The 19,480-nt window shown below is 41.9% G+C and overlaps 1 long non-coding RNA gene across 1 annotated transcript in view; it reads left to right on the forward strand.

Annotated features, from left to right (window-relative positions):
- LOC132428409 (uncharacterized) overlaps positions 1-19,480 on the forward strand; it is a 184,438-nt gene that overhangs the window by 41,563 nt on the left and 123,395 nt on the right. The gene's annotated exons all lie outside the window — the stretch shown is intronic.

Genomic DNA, 19,480 nt, shown 5'->3' on the forward strand with positions numbered 1-19,480 from the left:
ATTAGAAACTAAAACTGCAATGTTTAAAAATATTTATTAATTATGTAAGACCAATAATAAACCCATTGTCAACATATTTTTTTAAATGGGAAATAATAAGTTTTTCCAAGACAAAAATAATTAGAAGAGTGGCATTGCTTTACATTTGTGTAAATCTCCTTAATGTTGGGCTTAATAGAAGACAGCTGGATGATTCTGTAGTCCGGTGCAGCACCACATTCCGGTAGCCTCTGGATAACTCCACTATACTCCTGTGAGAGAATGAGCGTTAAAAAGGCAAATAACATTTGGTGCTGTTATGAAATAGTTGTGACCTCAAAGTCTGCCTGGAGTTTCAGGGATTTTCCAGGGGTCCCCAGACCACACTATGAGAACCACTAACCTAAAAGATCATTTTGAAAAAGATTTTGTTTTCAATCTGTGAATAAAGATAATGCCATAAAATGAGATTATATATCACCTCCATCAAATGGGCAAAAATTAAAGAGTCTGCCAATATCAAGTGTTTCTGAGGATGTGAAACATCAGAAGCTCTCACCCTGTGTAGCACAGCTATAAATCGGCTTGACTGTTGTATTAGGCATTACCAAACTTCTCTTTAAAGTTAAAGTCGCTCATACTCTACCACCCAACTATTCCACTCCTCAGGAGAATTAAGAAACAAATGATGATATCTCTATATAACAGAATACTACAGTTAAATACTAAAATGAACAGTAATGGTAATAGAAGAGTACAATAGTAGTAATGTGATATATTCACATAATAGAATGCTGCAATTAGAAGTGAATTCACTAGAGTCATGTTAATATGAGTAAATCTCAAAAATGATGTTGCGCAAACACTGAGTAAAAGACATGCAAGTCCAGAGTAACATTTATGTAAAGTCTGAAAATGCCAAACAAAAGTACATATTGCTGATGGGCACATACTTACATAGTGAAAATATACCATCACACAAATTCAGGACAGTGGTCGCCCCTGAATAATGAGGACAGGCAATGAAATCAGGGAGGATTTTGGTTGGGGAGGCTTCAGATATACCTGTAATGTTTTATTTATCTATTTTAAAAATCTGAATTTAAAATGTTTTAAGTGTTTATTTAGGTGGGAAAGCAAATATGGCAAGGAAACAAGGCCATGACAATAAAAAATGAAAACTCACTGCAAAAAGCCTATGGGCAAATGACACCCTCAACTCCTTCCGTCACACTGACCGTGAGGTCAGGGTCCACGTAGGAGCAGCTTGGTTCCAAAGGCTCATTTGTAATTGATTCTTTGGTGTTTTCCATGGGTTTTCCCATGGTTACAGTTAATTAAGTTGCCTAGACTAGGTCATCTGCCCGGCCCACAGAAACCTATTAACTTCACAGCCTTCCTGACCAATAGAAAGGGATCAGCAGGGTTGAGAAAGTGTTTCCTGGGAAAGTTTGTTCTGACTTAGCCAGGAGCAGATCCTCTCCTGGACGTCCTTGGCCTGACTCACCTTCTACTTCCCTTTCCAGCCAGGTTTTGAGAGAGGGGATTCTCACATTTCTGAGCTAGTCAAGCTTGGCAGGGGTAGGATAAATATCTGGCAGCACAGTATGGGATATGTGGTTCTGTGGGTAGATTGTCTGGGAATTTGGGGCCAAGAGATGTGGGGGCGGGGGAAACCTGTCAGCCCAAATCTCTGAGTTGGAATAACTCTTGATCTTTGGTCAGCTTTAGAGTTACCTCACTGATTTTCTACTAAGACCTCTTTTACTTTCTCTTTTACTGACAATCTGGTTGTTTCTGACCTGTTTCTCTCCTCTCTGTTCCACTGTAGAAAAAGGCCACAGTCCCACAGAGTCTCCTGGGTCCTTGACAGTGGACACTCTGCTACTAGTGACTCCAGAATTTCCTTATAGGCAGGGTTTAGGGTGCTGACTTGGTGGAGAAGAAGGATTTGAAGATATGTTTATGTACCATTTAAAAAAATATGGAGGCGACGTCAGTGTCTTATTAATAGGGTGGGAACTGGTGGAGAGGTGGAAGCTGAGGCTCAGATACCTACCGCTCCCCACTCCTGCTCCGCCCGCCCCTCCCCCAGCATTCTTACCCAACTCAACAGGAGTTAATTCTCCTTCTTCCCCTCCTCCACTCTTCTCAGTGTCTGAACTAGCATTCAGCTTGGGGCTTGGGGAAAAAGGCACTGATAAAAGTAAAGAGCAAAAGGAGAGTTAAGAATTTTAAGAATTCTCTGAGTCTCCAATATGAGTTGGTCCTGATATTCATTGAAACATAGGTCCCGTTCATTAAAGTACGTTTTAAATTTACAATTTAAATTTGTCTTAAACAACAATGATAACATATAAAAAGACACTACTCATCATTCCAACTCAAGTGCTCTCATTTTTGGACATTCCTTTCAGTCCTTATTACCTTAATGTGTTTGTATGGCTATAGGTTATAGGGGTACAGTAAGTGCCCTACATACAAACGAGTTCCGTTCCGAGAGCAAGTTCGTGAGTCCAATTTGTTTGTAAGTCCAACAAAGTTAGCCTAGGTACCCAACTAACACAATAGGCTATATAGTACTGTACTGTTATAGGTTTATAATACTTTTCACACAAATAATACATAAAAAAACACACAAAAAATCAAGAAAACATTTTAAATCTTACAGTACAGTACCTTGAAAAGTACAGTAGTACCAGCTACATCACCACTGCTTTTACGCTTGATTCCGGACACCCTGGACTTGAAATAAAGATACTGTACTGCTGTACTCTATACAGTACTGTACAGTAAAGTACACAAGAGCACAACCACTTGTAGAGGATGCACGCACATGACAAGGTACGCCAGACACGTGAACTAACTTACGTGATTGGATGTGCAAAGCACATTTGCATCTTTGGAAGTTCGTAACTTGAAGGTTCGTATGTAGGGGACTTACTGTATATGCTTTTCATCTTACTGTTCTCACTTATTATATACACATTTCTTTATGATCCTACCTAGTCCTCAAGACTTCTTTTTTTTCTTTTGGAAGCAGCTCTATTTTTCCAGTTTCATTGAGATATAATTGATACACAACTTTGTATAAGTTTAAGGTGTACAACATAATGATTTGATATATGTGTATATTGAGAAATGATTACCATAATAAGTCTAGTTAACATCTGTCACCACACATAGTTACAATTTTTTTGTGATGAGAACTTTTAAGACCTACTCTCTTGACAACTTTCAAATACACAATACAGTATGCGTGTGCATATATATATATATATATATATATACACACACACACACGCACACACACACACACACACACATATAGTCACCAAGTTGTACACCACCTCTCCAAGACTTATTTATCTTATAACTGGAAGTTGGTACCCTTTGACTTGCTTCACCCATTTTGCCAACTCCCCAATCCCTGCCTGTTCTCTGTTTCTATGAGTTCGGTTTTTTTAGATTCCACATACATATACTTACTTTTTTAAAGGCCTGGTAATGCTCTGTTGAATGGATATTAATGGATTAGAGAAAGTGTTCCGTATTCTAACTCAGGGAGAACATCAAGACCTCATGGAGCTGATTCAAGGGTGCAAGGTTACAGCAGATGTAGTGTATTTACAATAGTATCTAGACAGGATAAAGGCTGACTAAATGTTGGCTGTCATTATCTATAATTATATCTTCACCTTTTTTCTTTGAAAAAGTCCCACCCATTTAATGAAGGTCTGGGCCTCTCCTGTGACATGCTGCCACTTCTTTTTTTTTTTCCCTTGTGGAGACAAAGGTACATATAGTTGATAACTCTGGATTTCAGGCTAGCAAAAAGACCTAAGTAGCTTCGTTTCCATTTCAGGAGAGCAGTTCAGTTAATATTTAAAAATTTTTATTTTATATTGGAGCATAGTTGATAAGCTCAGTTAATTTTAACTTCCTTGCTTACCAAGGAGGAGTAACTTCTGGTGGGAAAAGTTGGGGGAAGGCCAAAGCAGGGGCTCTGGGATGAGGCAATTGGAAAAGTTCTGGGGCCACTCACACATGATACAACAAATATTTTTTTGAGCGCTGCTGGTAGTTTTGAACCAGTCACTGAGCAAGGCTGCTAGGCCCTGAAAATACAGGTGAAGGACATTTTCTGCTCCCAAGTTGCTCACCGTGTGGAGAGGAAGATGTTAGATGGGGAAAGAGTACACAGGAAGAATGAACATCCTGAGTGCTTAGGGAGGAACCTCATGCACACCAGACTGATGCTCAAACTGAGCTGGGTAGGGTTCCTCCTGGGAATGAGTCTATTGAGGCCATTACATTACATTAGAGAAGGCAAGAGCCAGATCATGAAGGATCTTTTGTGCTGTGATAGGAGGGTTCCCCAAATACCCCTGCCCCCAGCAGACAAGGTAAGAAGTTATAAGGTACAGAAGGGACAGAATAAATGGGTGATGCAGTTTGACCTTTCTTCCTCCCTGACATTTTCCTTTCCCTCCTCCTCTACTGCCCTACAGATTTATCGTGCAATATCACAAGGGTTATAGTTGAGAAGGTGGAGGGGAGAGGAGAGACAGAAGGAGAGAGAAGTCCCAAATAACGGCAGTGGAGAGGAAAGGAAGTATCAGAGCCACCTGGCTGGTGCAGTCATTTGCATTTAATAGATGTACCTGATTGAGGCACCTGAAACCCAGAGACTGTCCTAGAAAATAAAGTTACCATGTTACGCAGTGATTCCATCAGCCCCAAACTTCATCTCTTAGTTATTTATGAGTTTGTAGAACTTGAATAAATGCCAGACAAATTTTTCTGAGTTGGATTCTTCATTTAGTAAGTTTATTTTGGAATATTTTTTTCCTATGACCAAGTTAAAAGTTAGGTTCACACACTAAAAGGTGAAGAGTATTGATATTTGAGGTAAATAAAGCAGTCATCCTGATAGCTACTAATCGCAAACCAACTTTTCTCTCAATAATGAGGCCATTAAACAAATTGAGGTGGTCTTTTTACTGGAGCTATATGAATAAATGACTGTGGATTTAGCAGAATACGTATTGACATATCAACTTTTTGTAAGGTTTTTTAAAAAAAACTTTTTTAACCTAACTTTTTAAGCCTCTGTGTAGTTAAAAAAACATAAAATGTTAAAAAATATTGGGCTTGGTTTAAATATTTTTGTTTCTGCTATATGAGTCTAAGGCTAACAAAGTGATGCCTCGGATACTATTTAAGCGTCTGAAAGAACGTGTTGATTCCTTTCCTTTAACAATAATTTTTGAGCAGTCATTTCAGTGAATTTAGAAGTTATGTGAAAATCTTTTAGTGGAACAGCTATGATTTAGAAGTGTTAAAGTTTTCAACTCTAAGAATAAATTGTATAATGTTTCAAATCTATCATCATCTTGAATATCCTAGATATCATGGTAGTTTAGTGCTGGAGCAAGAAATAGTTATTAAAATTGACTGGAAGGGCTTCCCTGCTGGCGCAGTGGTTGGTTGAGAGCCCACCTGCCGAGGCAGGGGACACGGGTTCGTGCCCCAGTCCGGGAAGATCCCACATGCCGTGGAGCAGCTGGGCCCGTGAGCCATGGCCGCTGAGCCTGTGCGTCCAGAGCCTGTGCTCCGCAACTGGAGAGGCCACAACAGTGAGCAGCCCGCAAAAAAAAAAAAAAAGACTGGAAAAGTCTAGTGGGAGATCGTTCAAAGGCCTCAAAGTAAAGAAACTTGAAGAGGAAAACAACACAAACAGTGATTTCATCAAGAAGAGGTGTAAAAATTAAACAGATGGGGGACATTGCAGGAAAAAAATGTTATAACAAATCTACCGTTTTCCTTCCAAATAATTTCCCCAAATAATCAAACCTGTAAAAGTTACATCACATGCAATTAGTAATGTTTTATTGTATTTCTTTTAGTTTTTTCCCTCTCATATCTCTGCCTGTGGCCATATAGACAGAAATTAGAAAACATGTGCTCCTCAAAACCAGTGAGGGGAGAGGATGTACAGACCCAATAAGCAGTTACCATCATTCAGGCTTATGTTCAGCTGCATGGAAGAAAGCCCTGGCTTCTTTGGCTTAGACAAGGATGCATGTGATGAGGAATCTGGGTGGGGCAGCCCAGAGCAGGTGCTGGTGCCTGAGGAAGTCACTGAGGACCTGGGTTCCTTTCTATGTTCCATGGTCACCTTGCCTCCACCATGAGCATTGTGTTCATGCTCCAGGCAAGATAAAGGGGCAGGATGAGACCTGCGGAGATTGTACTGTGGATGGTCCACCCTGTGAGTTTTGCTCTCATTTGCAATCAACCAGCACTGATTTCCATGGCCACCTCTAACCATAAGGAAATCTGGAAGAGGGGAGGATTTTTTTTGCGGTACGCGGGCCTCTCACGGTTGTGGCCTCTCCCGTTGCGGAGCACAGGCTCCGGACGCGCAGGCTCAGCGGCCATGGCTCACGGGCCCAGCCGCTCCGCGGCATGTGGGATCCTCCTGGACGGGGGCATGAACATGCGTTCCCTGCATCGGCAGGCAGACTCTCAACCACTGCGCCACCAGGGAAGCCCGAGGGGAGGATTTTTAACTGGCTACTTTGCCATCCCAAATAGAATCGAGTTCTCTTGGTAAGGAAGAAGGGGAGAATGCTCTCATTCTTGATCTTTAAAGTATTTAGTTTCTCCTATTGCCATTAAATGCAAGTTAGGGTTAATCTATTTCTCTTATTATCTTTCATCTCCTGCTGCACCTAATAGTAGACATTCAACAAACGTTAGTTGATTGATAGATTGATTTACTCATCAGAAGTTTTCAAGCATACTTCATGTCAATATACTAGGGACTTATAGTTGCAATTTCAGACATTCATACACATGAAATAGAGAACAACCTAACTGACATAAAGGGTATATTATCTCCATTTGTGTTTTGTTTTCTACTTGTTTATAATGTTAACGTACTTGTTAACTGGACTTGGTTCCAAACATGTTTTCATCAAATTACTTTGTTAAATGTGACCAGAAGGGCAGAAAAACATTGGATTCTCATTGCATCATGGTTTGTGGGATTATTGCACAGTCTTCCTGTTTCTCAGTTCCTCTCTATAAAATACAGGCTGTAGCAATGGCTGTCCAGTATAGGTATTGGGAGGGTGAGCGGCTACATAAGACAGAGAAGAGCATGCATGGGCTCGGAAGTCAGATGACCTGGATTCCTTTTCCAAATCTGTCATTTACTAGCTGTGTAGCCAGTTTCCCTATCTGTAAAGTGGGATGATGGAGGTACAAACGGCAGAGGGCTGATGTGGAGATTAAGTGGGTCAATATATGCAAAGTGTTTAGAAAGAACTTGGCACATAGTAAACACTCAAAAAAATTAGCTACAATTATACAGTGTTTCTGTTTATTTACAAGTAAAATAGGATCGGTCTAGAAGTATGAGCTTGTTTTTCTCCCATGCATGGTTTCATGAGTGCTTCCATAATCACTCCCTCCCCTTTCCTCCCTCTTCCCTTCTCCCCCCGCCCCTCAACTCCCTCTCCTCCTCATATATTTTGCCTGTGTCTGCTTTGACATCTTTGGGGCCAGAGGGGAGAAAGGGAGCAGCTAAGATGTCTTCGGAGGCTGGGAGAAGCAGCCCTGTGGACTGATTGCCATAAACCAGTGTGATGGGCTCTGGAGCTGGGTGCCAATCAAAGTAAAGCAATGGGACCTGTCGGGAGAGATGTTGATTTCCGCTGTCACACATGTCCCTTTTTGGACTCTCCCCAGGACTCTTGACCCTACTCTGCAGTAGTTTGAAATGGATTTTATTAGGCTTTCATTAGTCCTCATATCTATTTTTTTCTCTTGGTATCTGGTATCTAAGCTACATGAGAGCCAGTACCACATACTTGGCCAGTGTTCTGCCCAGACTTCTCCTGCATGTTCAGCCCTCTCTCTGCTGTACCAAATCTAGAGAGTGAGGTCAGGGGTTCGGAGGCCCAACTCAGCTGGTTAATCAACAAAGCATTGAGGCTATTTCGTGTTCTTCCCCTTCTTCAATTTCCTCATGAACCAGAATTATAAATAGGATGCTCTGTGACCTTGGGGTCAAAAAGGGAATAATCAGGCAAATGAATTTCAGTTATAATAACTATTATGAACATAACATATTAATAATGAATATCAAGGATTCAGCTCAAAGACAATAAAGGCAAAGTCTCCATGAGTCTTTTCTCTCTCCCTTTTCCCATTTACTTTAGAACTTATCTCTGGGTAGAGTGATAATAGGATTTTTAAAAGTGAGTAAAAATTTTCACCCCAAAAAATAACTTGCTAATTTTTATCCTGAATAATTCCTTGACTGATGAAGCCCCATTTAAACTGTTTGCAAACACAAAAGGAACAATAATCCACACTAATAAACAAATCTGAGAAGGTGTATAAAACTCTTTTATTTGCCTAATTGGAGAAATTTCTGGAGAGGGATTTTCAAAGGAAAACAGTTCTAGCATTTGTGTCTAAATATATCTTCTTGCTTTTGTTATACTTCAACCTGAGTGTTTTTAAAATTCTTGTGTAGTGTTGATTCTCCTTTGTTAAGGATACTGTTTTTCAGAATAAGTTAAAAAAAATTTTAAATTTATACAACCCTGAGCTTCCACATTTCTTGTTGAGAGTAATTTTCTCTCTGAATTTGAAGGGAGTGATGTCTTGTCACCATATTTGATATTGAGGGTGTGGGTTTCATTTTACTCCAGCAAAGCATTGAGTTCACACTTTCTCTCATCTTCCTGGGTAGAGAGAAATGTGAACAGTGACAAAGCGAGCTCTTCACAACTCTTTCCCTGATTTTTCTTTGTGATGTCACCTTCTACAGAGTTCAAATACATGGGATATTCAGAAGAAATAATCTCATTCGACAGTAAGCAATAGCTATTATGAAAAGGACTAGTAAATATTTTGTAAAATACCAAATTATCGGGTAATTTAAATCTGCTAGATGGTGCCCCTCCTCCCCCCATTTTGATTATTAGGTACAAAGTTGTTAACCTTCATCCCTGTGATTCCAGAAATACCTTTATGATACTTACTATATCTGAACTTAGGGCATTTTTCATTTAAGCAAGACTTCTCAACCCATTATTACTAATTCTTCATTGTGGAGACTGTTCTGTGCATTACGGGACATGGAGTAGCATCCCTGGTCTCTATCCACTAGACACCGGTAACATCACTCCTCCAGTGTGGCAACTAAAAATGTGTCCAGACATGGACAGATGTCCCCTGGGGAGCAATAGTTCCCTCAGTTAAGAACCATGGGTTTACAGCAGTATTTGAACTGGGAGAACAGTGACAGTTTCTCTACAAAGTGCAAAATTACTAGAGGATGTTAAGAATTAGAAACTCCATGTTCTGACATGGAAACACAGGCACAGAAATTTACACATGCCTTGTGTGTAATGAAAGAGGGAATCAGAAAGTTAAAGTTCCTGTAGTGCTTGGATCAGTCTGCCTAATTGATTCTGATGAGATAAATATTAGGAAGGGGAAGGCACAGAATAGCTTATCAACAGCTTCACCTTAACTAGTCCATTTTGCTTGCTAGCTAGCAATATAGTAAAAAATATTTCTCAGGAGATTTCTAATTTTCAGATTTCTAACATAAGACATATACTTACTATAAAAGGAAATTTTATATATGGTTGCCGTTGAAATCAGTGATTATTCAAGTCCCTTAAAATTAAAAATGTAGGGTTTTATTTTCTTTCTCCCAATCTCTGTCTTTTTCATTATTGTTTGTTATATTTTTTTATTACACAGCTTACATATGTTCCTTATAGGGAAAGTAAAAAATTAGAGTTAAGCCAAAGGGGGAAATATCCCAAATCCCATTACCTAGATATAACTGCTATTAACATTTTGATGTATATTCTCCAAAGATAAGTTTATAGAGCAACAGCTTCTTTTTTTAAAACAGCTTCTTGTTTTTCTTTGTTTTGTTTTTTTTGTGGTACGCGGGCCTCTCACTGTTGTGGCCTCTCCCGTTGCGGAGCACAGGCTCCGGATGCGCAGGCTCAGTGGCGGTGGCTCACAGGCCCAGCCGCTCCGCGGCATGTGGGATCTTCCCGGACCGGGGCACGAACCCGTGTCCCCTGCATCGGCAGGAGGACTCTCAACCACTGCGCCACCAAGGAAGCCCCTTTTTTATCTTTGAATACCACTCTAGTATTTAGTTTACATCTATTGCTGCATCATTGTAATGCTGTCTTGGTCTTTATAGGATTTTCTTCTGTAGACTCAGCTGTCTTCTGATTTATGGTTATTGTTACAAAATCCCGTTGAGGTAGAAGGAACAAGTATTATTATCTCTTATTTATGGAGTATTAAAAGGTAAAGAGGGTTTAAGTGGATTATTTCATGCTCCAGAGTTTATCAGGGGAAAATGTTTAAATAAGATCCCAGGTTTTCTGCTTCCTAATTCAATGTGCTTTCCATTAGTCTGATTTAGTTATTTTAAATATAGATTTATACTAAAACTTTCTTTACCGAAACTTGAGGTGCTTTAGAGATAACTTTTAACTCAAGTAATGCCTAAAACCCTTAGGGAAGTTGTAATCATGAAGGGAGACAATGGAGGGAAAGTGTAGGTGAAATGAAAAGAGATAAATCAGAATTAGTGCTTGCAAACTTTGCCCTCCCCTCCCTCAAGTTGGAGTGTTATTTAAATTTGCTGAGCTCTGTGGCTGCTAACGAATAAATGTGTGCATCATAATTCTCTGAGCTAGAGCAGAAAGGTAAATAACTTAAAGGCCTACAAGGCACAGACAAGAACTGTAAATCAAGGGAAAGGGCTGGGTGTGGGTCAGGGAGTGGTGGGGACTTTGGCAAACAACAGTGGGCATGCTCCATCCAAGGGGGCTTCCACTCCTCAGCTCTAGTGGAAAGAGAGCACCAGTCGTGCCAGGTCTTCTGATGTTACTGAGAAAGCAAACATTGGATTATTATGTAAAATATTCTGATCAAACAAACAAGCCACGCTAGTATGTTAGCAAATGAAGTGTGCCTTGCAGATCTCAGTCTACTCTTGGCATTTTTGAGCTTTGGCTTCCATATGTTTTCAGATTTAGAGTTCCACCAAGAATAGCAATCGGATTTGGTGAGTGAACTTTCTCCTCTCACTTGCATATATTCTTCAAGAGGGACCTTGATGGTGGCTCTATTTCTTCCTCTTTGCACAACGCTCTCCAACCTTATTTCTGTAAAAGACATTTTCTCTCTTTAGGGTCACTAGATGGTCTACCTGCCATCCACATCGTGACTTCCATGTAGGTGTGGCTCTCATAGGGCAGGTGCTCATGGCACAGGCTGGGAGGCAGCAGGCTTCCGTTAGTGATTCTGAGAGCTGTCACTCAGGTCTAAGAAAATTGCCTTGCAGTGTCTACTCTTGGTATGGTAACTCTTACCTGGCAATCTCTTCGTGGTCTGCGATTTCTCCAGGTATAAATGATCTGTCCCTGCAGGAAACCAGAGGGTGATTTTCTATTCACCACCGCCAACCGTTGTTTTTACCTAAAAATATATTTATGAACTGATCTATTGTTTCCTTCAAATATAATAACCCCTTTTCCTTAGAAAGGAATGGCATAGTCATTTCTGTCAGAGAGTGTTCAGATTAGAGACACTCAAATATTTTCTGCTCTGGAGCTCGTCTAAGTTTTCTGTCATGAGAAAAACATTTCTTCCCTGAGGAACTGAGTTCTGAAAGTTCAGGAGCCCAGTAGCAACGTGATTTATTTTCCATTTATTTCCTCCAGTTCTCTATAAAACACATGTAAAAATGATACAAACCCAATCCCAAGTTATATATAAAACTTTGAGAGTATGTGGAACCTAGAAAAATGGTACAGATGAACCGGTTTGCAGGACAGAAATAGAGACACAGATGTAGAGAACAAAAGTATGGACACCAAGGGGGGAAAGTGGTGATGGTGGGGTGGTGGTGGGATGAATTGGGAGATTGGGATTGACATAGATACACTAATATGTATAAAATGGATAACTAATAAGAACCTGCTGTATAAAAAATAAATAAAATTATAAAATTCAAAAAAAATTTGAGAGGATATTGTGCTGTATAAATAATATATCATATGCCTATATGTGATGCTAAATGGATGCAAAATTCTTCAAAGTACTTTGGGAAAATAATAGAAACAAAAAATGTTCCGATTTAAACACAGAGTCATGTTATTAAGACATTGGCCAAGAGAGGGCAGCATTGCCTACATAAATCCCAGAACGAAGACTAAATCTGAAGCTCGCAGATACATCATGAGCTTCTTCCACCTTTCGGTTTCAAACACAAGGACTAATAATAGAAGCAGCGTTATTTACGTTTAAAAATTTGCAGTTTTTTCAATAAAACATCTTTATCTCAGCCATTAGTTTGAGGCTGTTGTCATCCAGCAATGGCACCTATCTTATGTTTCATTTTTTCTCTTTTCTTTTCCAGCACATTTCATTCACATTCTCCTCTCAGTTTCTGTAGTTTGATGATTTATTTTTAAAAAATTCACCCGACTCTTTTATGATCCTGGTCACATTAGTTAAGCCCGGGGGAAGGGGGGCTCTGTCTCTCTATCTATAAAACTCCAAGGCAGTTTAGTGGGTAAAATATTGCCCAAGCTGTGGGCAGGTATTGGTTCTGCCACTTAGAGACTTGCTTTTCCCCATTGGCGAACAGAAGGTAATAACAGCATGGATGCATAAGATAGAGAGTGCTCAATAAACACTGAAGGAACCATGCTGGATTTTTTGTTTTCAATAGAATGGATTGCTAACATTTAAAAATCTGGAGAGATCATGCAAAATTTCTCACCGATCCAGTTTCGTTCACACATATTACTGGCCTGGCTTCTGTGGGAACTCGGGTTGATGTCCTTCCCTTGGTCCTTCCATTCTCCCACTGCCGATTCATTATCTTCTGATGATATTGAAAACTGTACCACGGCCAGCAAGAACAGCTGAAGGAAAGGAAAATGTATTTTCCCCCCAGGTTGCAGAAGATGATTTTGCTTAGTCCTAACAGCTCTGCTGAGTCTTTTATCTGAGCAATCTGAAGCCCTTAGCGCTGCAATTTAATCTAATTTGTTTCTTTTGTCAGATTTCATTTTGAGGTGGAAGCCTTTGAGAGACTAGGAAAGGGCATTTCCTATGGGAAATTTGGCTTCGTTCATTCCTAGGTGGCAGGTTGGGGGGTCAGGACTGTCAAACGGGGAGGACATCTGGGGCCTGATGGTAGAACAAAAAGTCCCTAGGGACAGACTGAGGACAGTTACGCTGTGACATCCTTTCTCCTTTATCCCTCCACCCCTATGTGTTAGGGTTTTCTTATTTTTAGTTTTAATCTTGGAAAAAAAAGAATTTGTGATTTATAAACCCTTTATTTATAAATAAATGGTTATTCCCTCGCAGCAGGAGGCTGGGGTGAAGCTTTGCCCTCCCCAGGAGCCCATGGGGAATTTAGTCATCCTCTCCTCTGACTTCGAGAACTGTGCTAAGTTACTAAAGGAAACGACCACTCATTTATTCAACCCTTTGCCCTTAAACATTCGGAGACTAATGTGCTTGTTGGAACTGCTCTCAGGGTGGCAGTAGATACTCAGAATGGTGTTTCCACTTAACATTGCATTTCAGCTCATTGAAAAACATAGCACATCGAAAGGCTGCTGTGAGAACACTTTTCAGACTATAAATCGGGGCTGGAGGAGATGCTTAATTAAATCAGTCCTGAGGTTACAGGAAGGAAAAGCAAACCTCTCCCTCCCAGAGCTGACCCGGTTCAAGTAACGTGGCAGCTAGAGAACTTGGAAATGTGTTAGTAGGACTAGCGTCCATATACTCGAATGAGGCACTTCCCTGTCCAGCTGACAAGCAAGAAATCACATGTGGAGACAGATGACGGCTCTGATCTTCCAACTTAATTCTGTGGGCAAGAGACACATGAAGGTGGCCAGAGAGTCTGAAGTGCTGTGTTTCAGATTACAGTGCCAAGGACAGACTTTTTAAAAGGAACTTATTTCTACAGAATCCTGTTATTCACCAGCAGGCACTTGGGAAGCCTCGAGTCAATCCTGTATGGAGACTCAGTGTTTGAAAGCGTAAATCATTAACTAAAACCTACCAGTTCATGAATGAGGAAACCTGGTCAGAGTTTGGGATCCTAGACCATGGAGTCTGCCACAAAGGAAAGCCCGTCCACTCAGAAGGGGCAATGAGCATATCGTTAGTAGGGCTGGGGCACCGAGTACGTCACCAACTCAGCAGGGCCCACGCAGGAAGGCCCGCACACCCAGTGGGTCCCTGCTTTCTCACTGAAGTCTCTCTGAGGTTCACGGACTACGTGATCACTGTTCATGCAGCATCTCTCAATGGCCTCCTCTCTCCACATCTCCCCAAATTTAAAGACAGGATCACATGACTAAAAGAAAAAGAGCAGGACATAAACGTGAAATCACAGCATTTGGTTTTAGCCAGAAGACAAGAAGGCTGAAGACATAACTAATTCAGTCCAGCAGATCCGTGTAGGTCACTGTGGTACATCCCGGTCTAGAGCGCACGGGCTCTGGTGATACATGTCACGTGGGGAGGAAGAAAGTTTTCGTCGACGCTTGTAGCGTCCCTGGCTGGGTCCGAAAATTAAACTGATGCAAAGACAGATGGACAGGAGAAAACCACACACATTTATTTAATATGAGTTTTATGTGGCATGGGAGCCTCCATAAGGAAATGAGGACCTGAAGAAATGGTTAAAACGGAGTGTTTTTATGGCAGGTTGGTTGAGGAGTGGAGAGCTGTGGAGGGAGATGGTGGGGCAAAGGGTATGAGCTGAATGTAGTAATTGGGGGACTTAGCCAGGCCTGTTGGGTGGGATTCTTTCCATCTTGGGAGATAAGAATGCTCCTTTCGAACAGTATGGAGGTTCCTTAAAAAACTAAAAATAGAACTACCATATGACCCAGCAATCCCACTACTGGGCATATACCCTGAGAAAACCATAATTCAAAAAGAGTCATGTACCACAATGTTCATTGCAGCACTATTTACAATAGCCAGGACATGGAAGCACTAAGTGTCCATCAACAGATGAATGGATAAAGAAGATGTGGCACATATATACAATGAAATATTACTCAGCCATAAAAAGAAACGAAATTGAGCTATTTGTAATGAGGTGGATAGACCTAGAGTCTGTCATACAGAGTGAAGTAAGTCAGAAAGAGAAAGACAAATACCATATGCTAACACATATATATGGTATTTAAGAAAAAAAAAATGTCATGAAGAACCTAGGGGTAAGACAGGAATAAAGACACAGACCTACTAGAGAATGGACTTGAGGATATGGGGAGGGGGAAGGGTAAGCTGTGACAAAGCGAGAGAGAGGCATGGACATATATACACTACCAAATGTAAGGTAGATAGCAAGTGGGAAGAAGCCGCATAGCACAGGGAGATCAGCTTGGTTCTTTGTGACCGCCTGGAGGGGTGGGATAGGGAGGGTGGGAGGGAGGGAGATACAAGAGGGAAGAGATATGGGAACATATGTATATGTATAACTGATTCACTTTGTTATAAAGCAGAAACTAACGCACCATTGTAAAGCAATTATACTCCAATAAAGATGTAGGAAAAAAAAAAAAGAATGCTCCTTTCCTCCCTCCAGGTACAGGGAGGACACCTCTCACATGAGGCTGTGACCTGCTTCAGCAGAGACAGGCAAGGGGAGGCCAGAGAGTCCTTCCTGCACCTACTGTTTCCTCAGACTCCGTCAGCTTAAGATACTCAGTGCACCAAGGTGCCAGTTTGTGGGTAGGGTGTCTGAAACTCCATCAGTCCTGATGTGGAACAAAGGAGTCAGTGCCTTGGAATCGTTACCATCCCCCCTCACATCTATTGTCACATATTGATTACACTTGTTTTTCATTCATAATTTTCTATGACTCATTACTGCCCATGATACATCCACATCAACCCTGTTAGCCCCTTTGGATCTATTTGTTAGCTGATCAGTTCTTGTTAGGACTTTAGGTTAAGTTCATAGTCAGAGGAGGAGGGAAGGAGAGCTTTGGGGGGAGGCGTTTATTCGCATCTCCTGTGTCTGAGTACATAGATAAAGACCACTCCCCTTCCGTACTTTTGTTATCTGACCCCTTCCTCTCTGGCACCTTCTTGTTTTCTTCCTGTTTTCCTCTCCCTTGAAAATTACAAAGACAGCCTGAACGACCCTCAAGGTTTGTGATAGAGGTCAAGTGTCTGCCTCACTCCAAGCGGCTCCCCCTTGCCCCCATGCCCTCTCCAGTGAATGGCGAAGACATGCACAGCTGAGGGATCGGAAGCGGGGCAATGAGGACAGCTGAGTGGAAAGGTGTGTGGGAGACCTGCTGAGGGCAGGGAGCTGGGTCTGAGGCTGAGGTGATGAGTTGTTTGACTCGGGCCGTCCCTCAGCTATAAACTCAGGGGCCCGGCTGCACGTGCTTGAAGGCTGGCCCTGGGCTTCCATGAGTCCATGAACCAGGACGCGACAGTTTGCCATTTCAAAATCCTGTAGCACACTCTTAAAGTTCATTTATTAAAAAAGAAACCCTCCTGTGATCTATATATTTATACCCCATTACCAATGCAGGTATATATGAATAACTTATTATAACCAATTGAAAAAAAAAAAAAAAGAGAAAGCACCCAAAGGCAGAATGATGGAGTAGGCGATGAATGCTACCAGGCTCACTCTGGTAAGTGAGTAATTTGTTTATTCCCTCTGTACTCGGGGTTGCCACTAAATCTGGACTGGAGAAACCAGTAAATATTTTTAATGTGACAAGAAAATCAAAGCATTCTGTGCATTGCACACTGTTGTTACTACAAGTTTTATTTCTTTTTTTATGATTAGTTTAACCTCTTGGGCCTGATCTCCTCTGAGAGCCCTGTGAAATCCTGAGATGGGTGAGGGGCCAGCTGGAGCCACCGCCGTGTGCCGGGCCATCTGTTAGTCATTCTCACCACACAATGGCTGGGGCCTTTCTGATGTGGTGCACAGAGCTGATTTGTGACACGATTCCAGAATATTTATTTTTATTCTATTTCCTTTATTTATTTTATGGTGTTACCACATCTATCTTCGGCTAATCATGTAGATGGGTTCAAAACCTGTTTAAACCCATACCCGTTTTTCAACCAGCTAATACCATTTGCATTGTACCTCTTGATCCATACACTAGCTAGCTGATTTTCTTCTCTCCAGTGCAGTAAGTGAAGGAAACACGCGCACACACACACACACACACACACACACGCACACACACAGACACAGACACAGACACGCAAAACCATCTGCCCATCCTTGTGAAAACCTAATAAAAATAATAGCAAAGAGAGGCAGGGTTTATTCAATTTGGTTTAGACCTGGGCAACGTTAATTTCCTTGTCTCAAGACAGCCCATGTCTTGGAGGGTTGAATGAAACTCAGCAAAGGCAGACGTAGAGCTGGCGAGGTTCACTTGGTGACTCCTTCCAGCTGGCGCAGAGAGAGTTAAACTTGAAAAAAAAAATTGAAATGCAATCCTGGCTCATATTACCCATTAGCTGGGTATATTGACCAAACTTATAGTCAGATAATGCAAACAATAACAAAGTTATTGATTGAGGAGATGTCAGGCAAATAGGTACTTATCACGATGCTGCTGATAAGCTCGGGGTCTCCCTCGTGTGGCAGCGACAGAGGCCTACTGATTCTGTAGCTGGTCATTTGTGGCTTCCAGCCGACACAGGCTGATTGTATAAGCGGGAGCTAGACTTCCCTAGCGTAACAAGGGAACACTGCAATCACCTAAAAGAATGCCACCAAACTCTGGCTGTGGGGAAAGGTGGGGTTGACGCTACATCGAAAAGAGGAGCCTGTGAACAAAGCCTGTCGATGCCACTAGGGCTCAGAGTGCTGCAGGGCTGTCTCCTTCTCCGGGCACGCTTCTTTCCATGTGACTGGAGGATTCACACACGAGCAGGGCCTTAAGCAGCTGGCGTTAGTGCTGAGCTCTGAGCTGACCAGTAGGGGTGCCGAAGACAGATGAGACCCACAGACCCTCCCCACTGAAAACCAAATGTATCACCTCCACAGCACATCTGCTCCCCAACCTGGGCCTTCCAGTTGGCAGGGAAATCTGGCCAGACGTATTATTATTGCTTCTCCCAGCATGTGATCAGCCTGAGGCATTCATGGTTGATTGTCTAAATTTTAGATGTGAACCACCAAAACGCCATCTCTCTTAGCACTTTTAGTATTAGGCGATTACATGGCCGTGGAGGAGATGTAATAATACTCATTATTTTTTGGATGGCCTGTAAGAAAAGGATGCTTGATGTCTGCCAAACAGAACTGGTAATTGTTTTGACACTTGAGTGTGTGAGGGAGAGAGGGAAGCTGGTGTGGGAGTGTGGTGTAGAGGATGCAGGAGTAGGGGGTTACTGCATTTATTTTCTCACCTTCCCATAGGTAATTCTGCAGGTGATTTGGCCGGCTTCAGAAGTGAGGGAGCAAAACACTTTGTATTCATCGTTATTGTCAGTTCTTCCTCATGCAGAATGACACAAAAGGGTATGGGATATTTACACAAAGGATATGCTCTAGGAAGGAAGAGGAATTCCATTCATTCATTCATTCAACAGATATCTGAGGGTCTATCATGTGCCAGGCTCCATGCACAGAGCTGTGTAGAGCAGGTGGGCAAGGCAACTGGCTCCTGTCTCTGTGTTGGTTTCCATCTGATGAAGGGTAGGGTGGGTTTGAGGCAGGTAGTACACAAACACGTTTGCTTTTAAAGATTTATGTTGTTTCCAATTTTCCAGCTCCTGTAGATAAGCAGTGGGCCTCTCTAGGAGGCCTGGGATTATTTCGTGGGACAACTGCTGTCAGTTTTAAAGGCACCACTTCCTCAATTGAGCTGTCCGGCATTACAGATGTTGCTTTTGAGACTTCTTTTTGGGAGTTGTCATTCAGAGCTTACTTTTTTTATCAGTACGTGGGCTTCTCACTGTTGTGGCCTCTCCCGCTGCGGAGCACAGGCTCCGGATGCGCAGGCTCAGCGGCCATGGCTCATGGGCCCAGCTGCTCTGCGGCATGTGGGATCCTCCCAGACCGGGGCACGAACCCGTGTCCCCTGCATCGGCAGGCAGACTCTCAACCACTGCGCCACCAGGGAAGCCCCAGAGCTTACTTTTAATATCCTCAGTCCTTAGAGGGTGAATCTAATTTGACTTTTAGAAATACTCAAGTATCATCTGGCCTTACATCTGGTGAACGTGATGAGGATGAATCATCACCATCTTCTTTGGCTGTTCTTAAAAGTGTGTGACTATAAAGTAATGTGACTGATTTGGGGGAGGGGGAAGGCGTCTACGAGCACTTTAAAAGCAATGCAGAGGAGGCCTTCTAAAGTGTTCTGAACAATGGCAGCATCTGAACAATGGCAGCATC

Source organism: Delphinus delphis, chromosome 7, assembly GCF_949987515.2.
Source record: "Delphinus delphis chromosome 7, mDelDel1.2, whole genome shotgun sequence".
Taxonomy (NCBI): domain Eukaryota; kingdom Metazoa; phylum Chordata; class Mammalia; order Artiodactyla; family Delphinidae; genus Delphinus; species Delphinus delphis.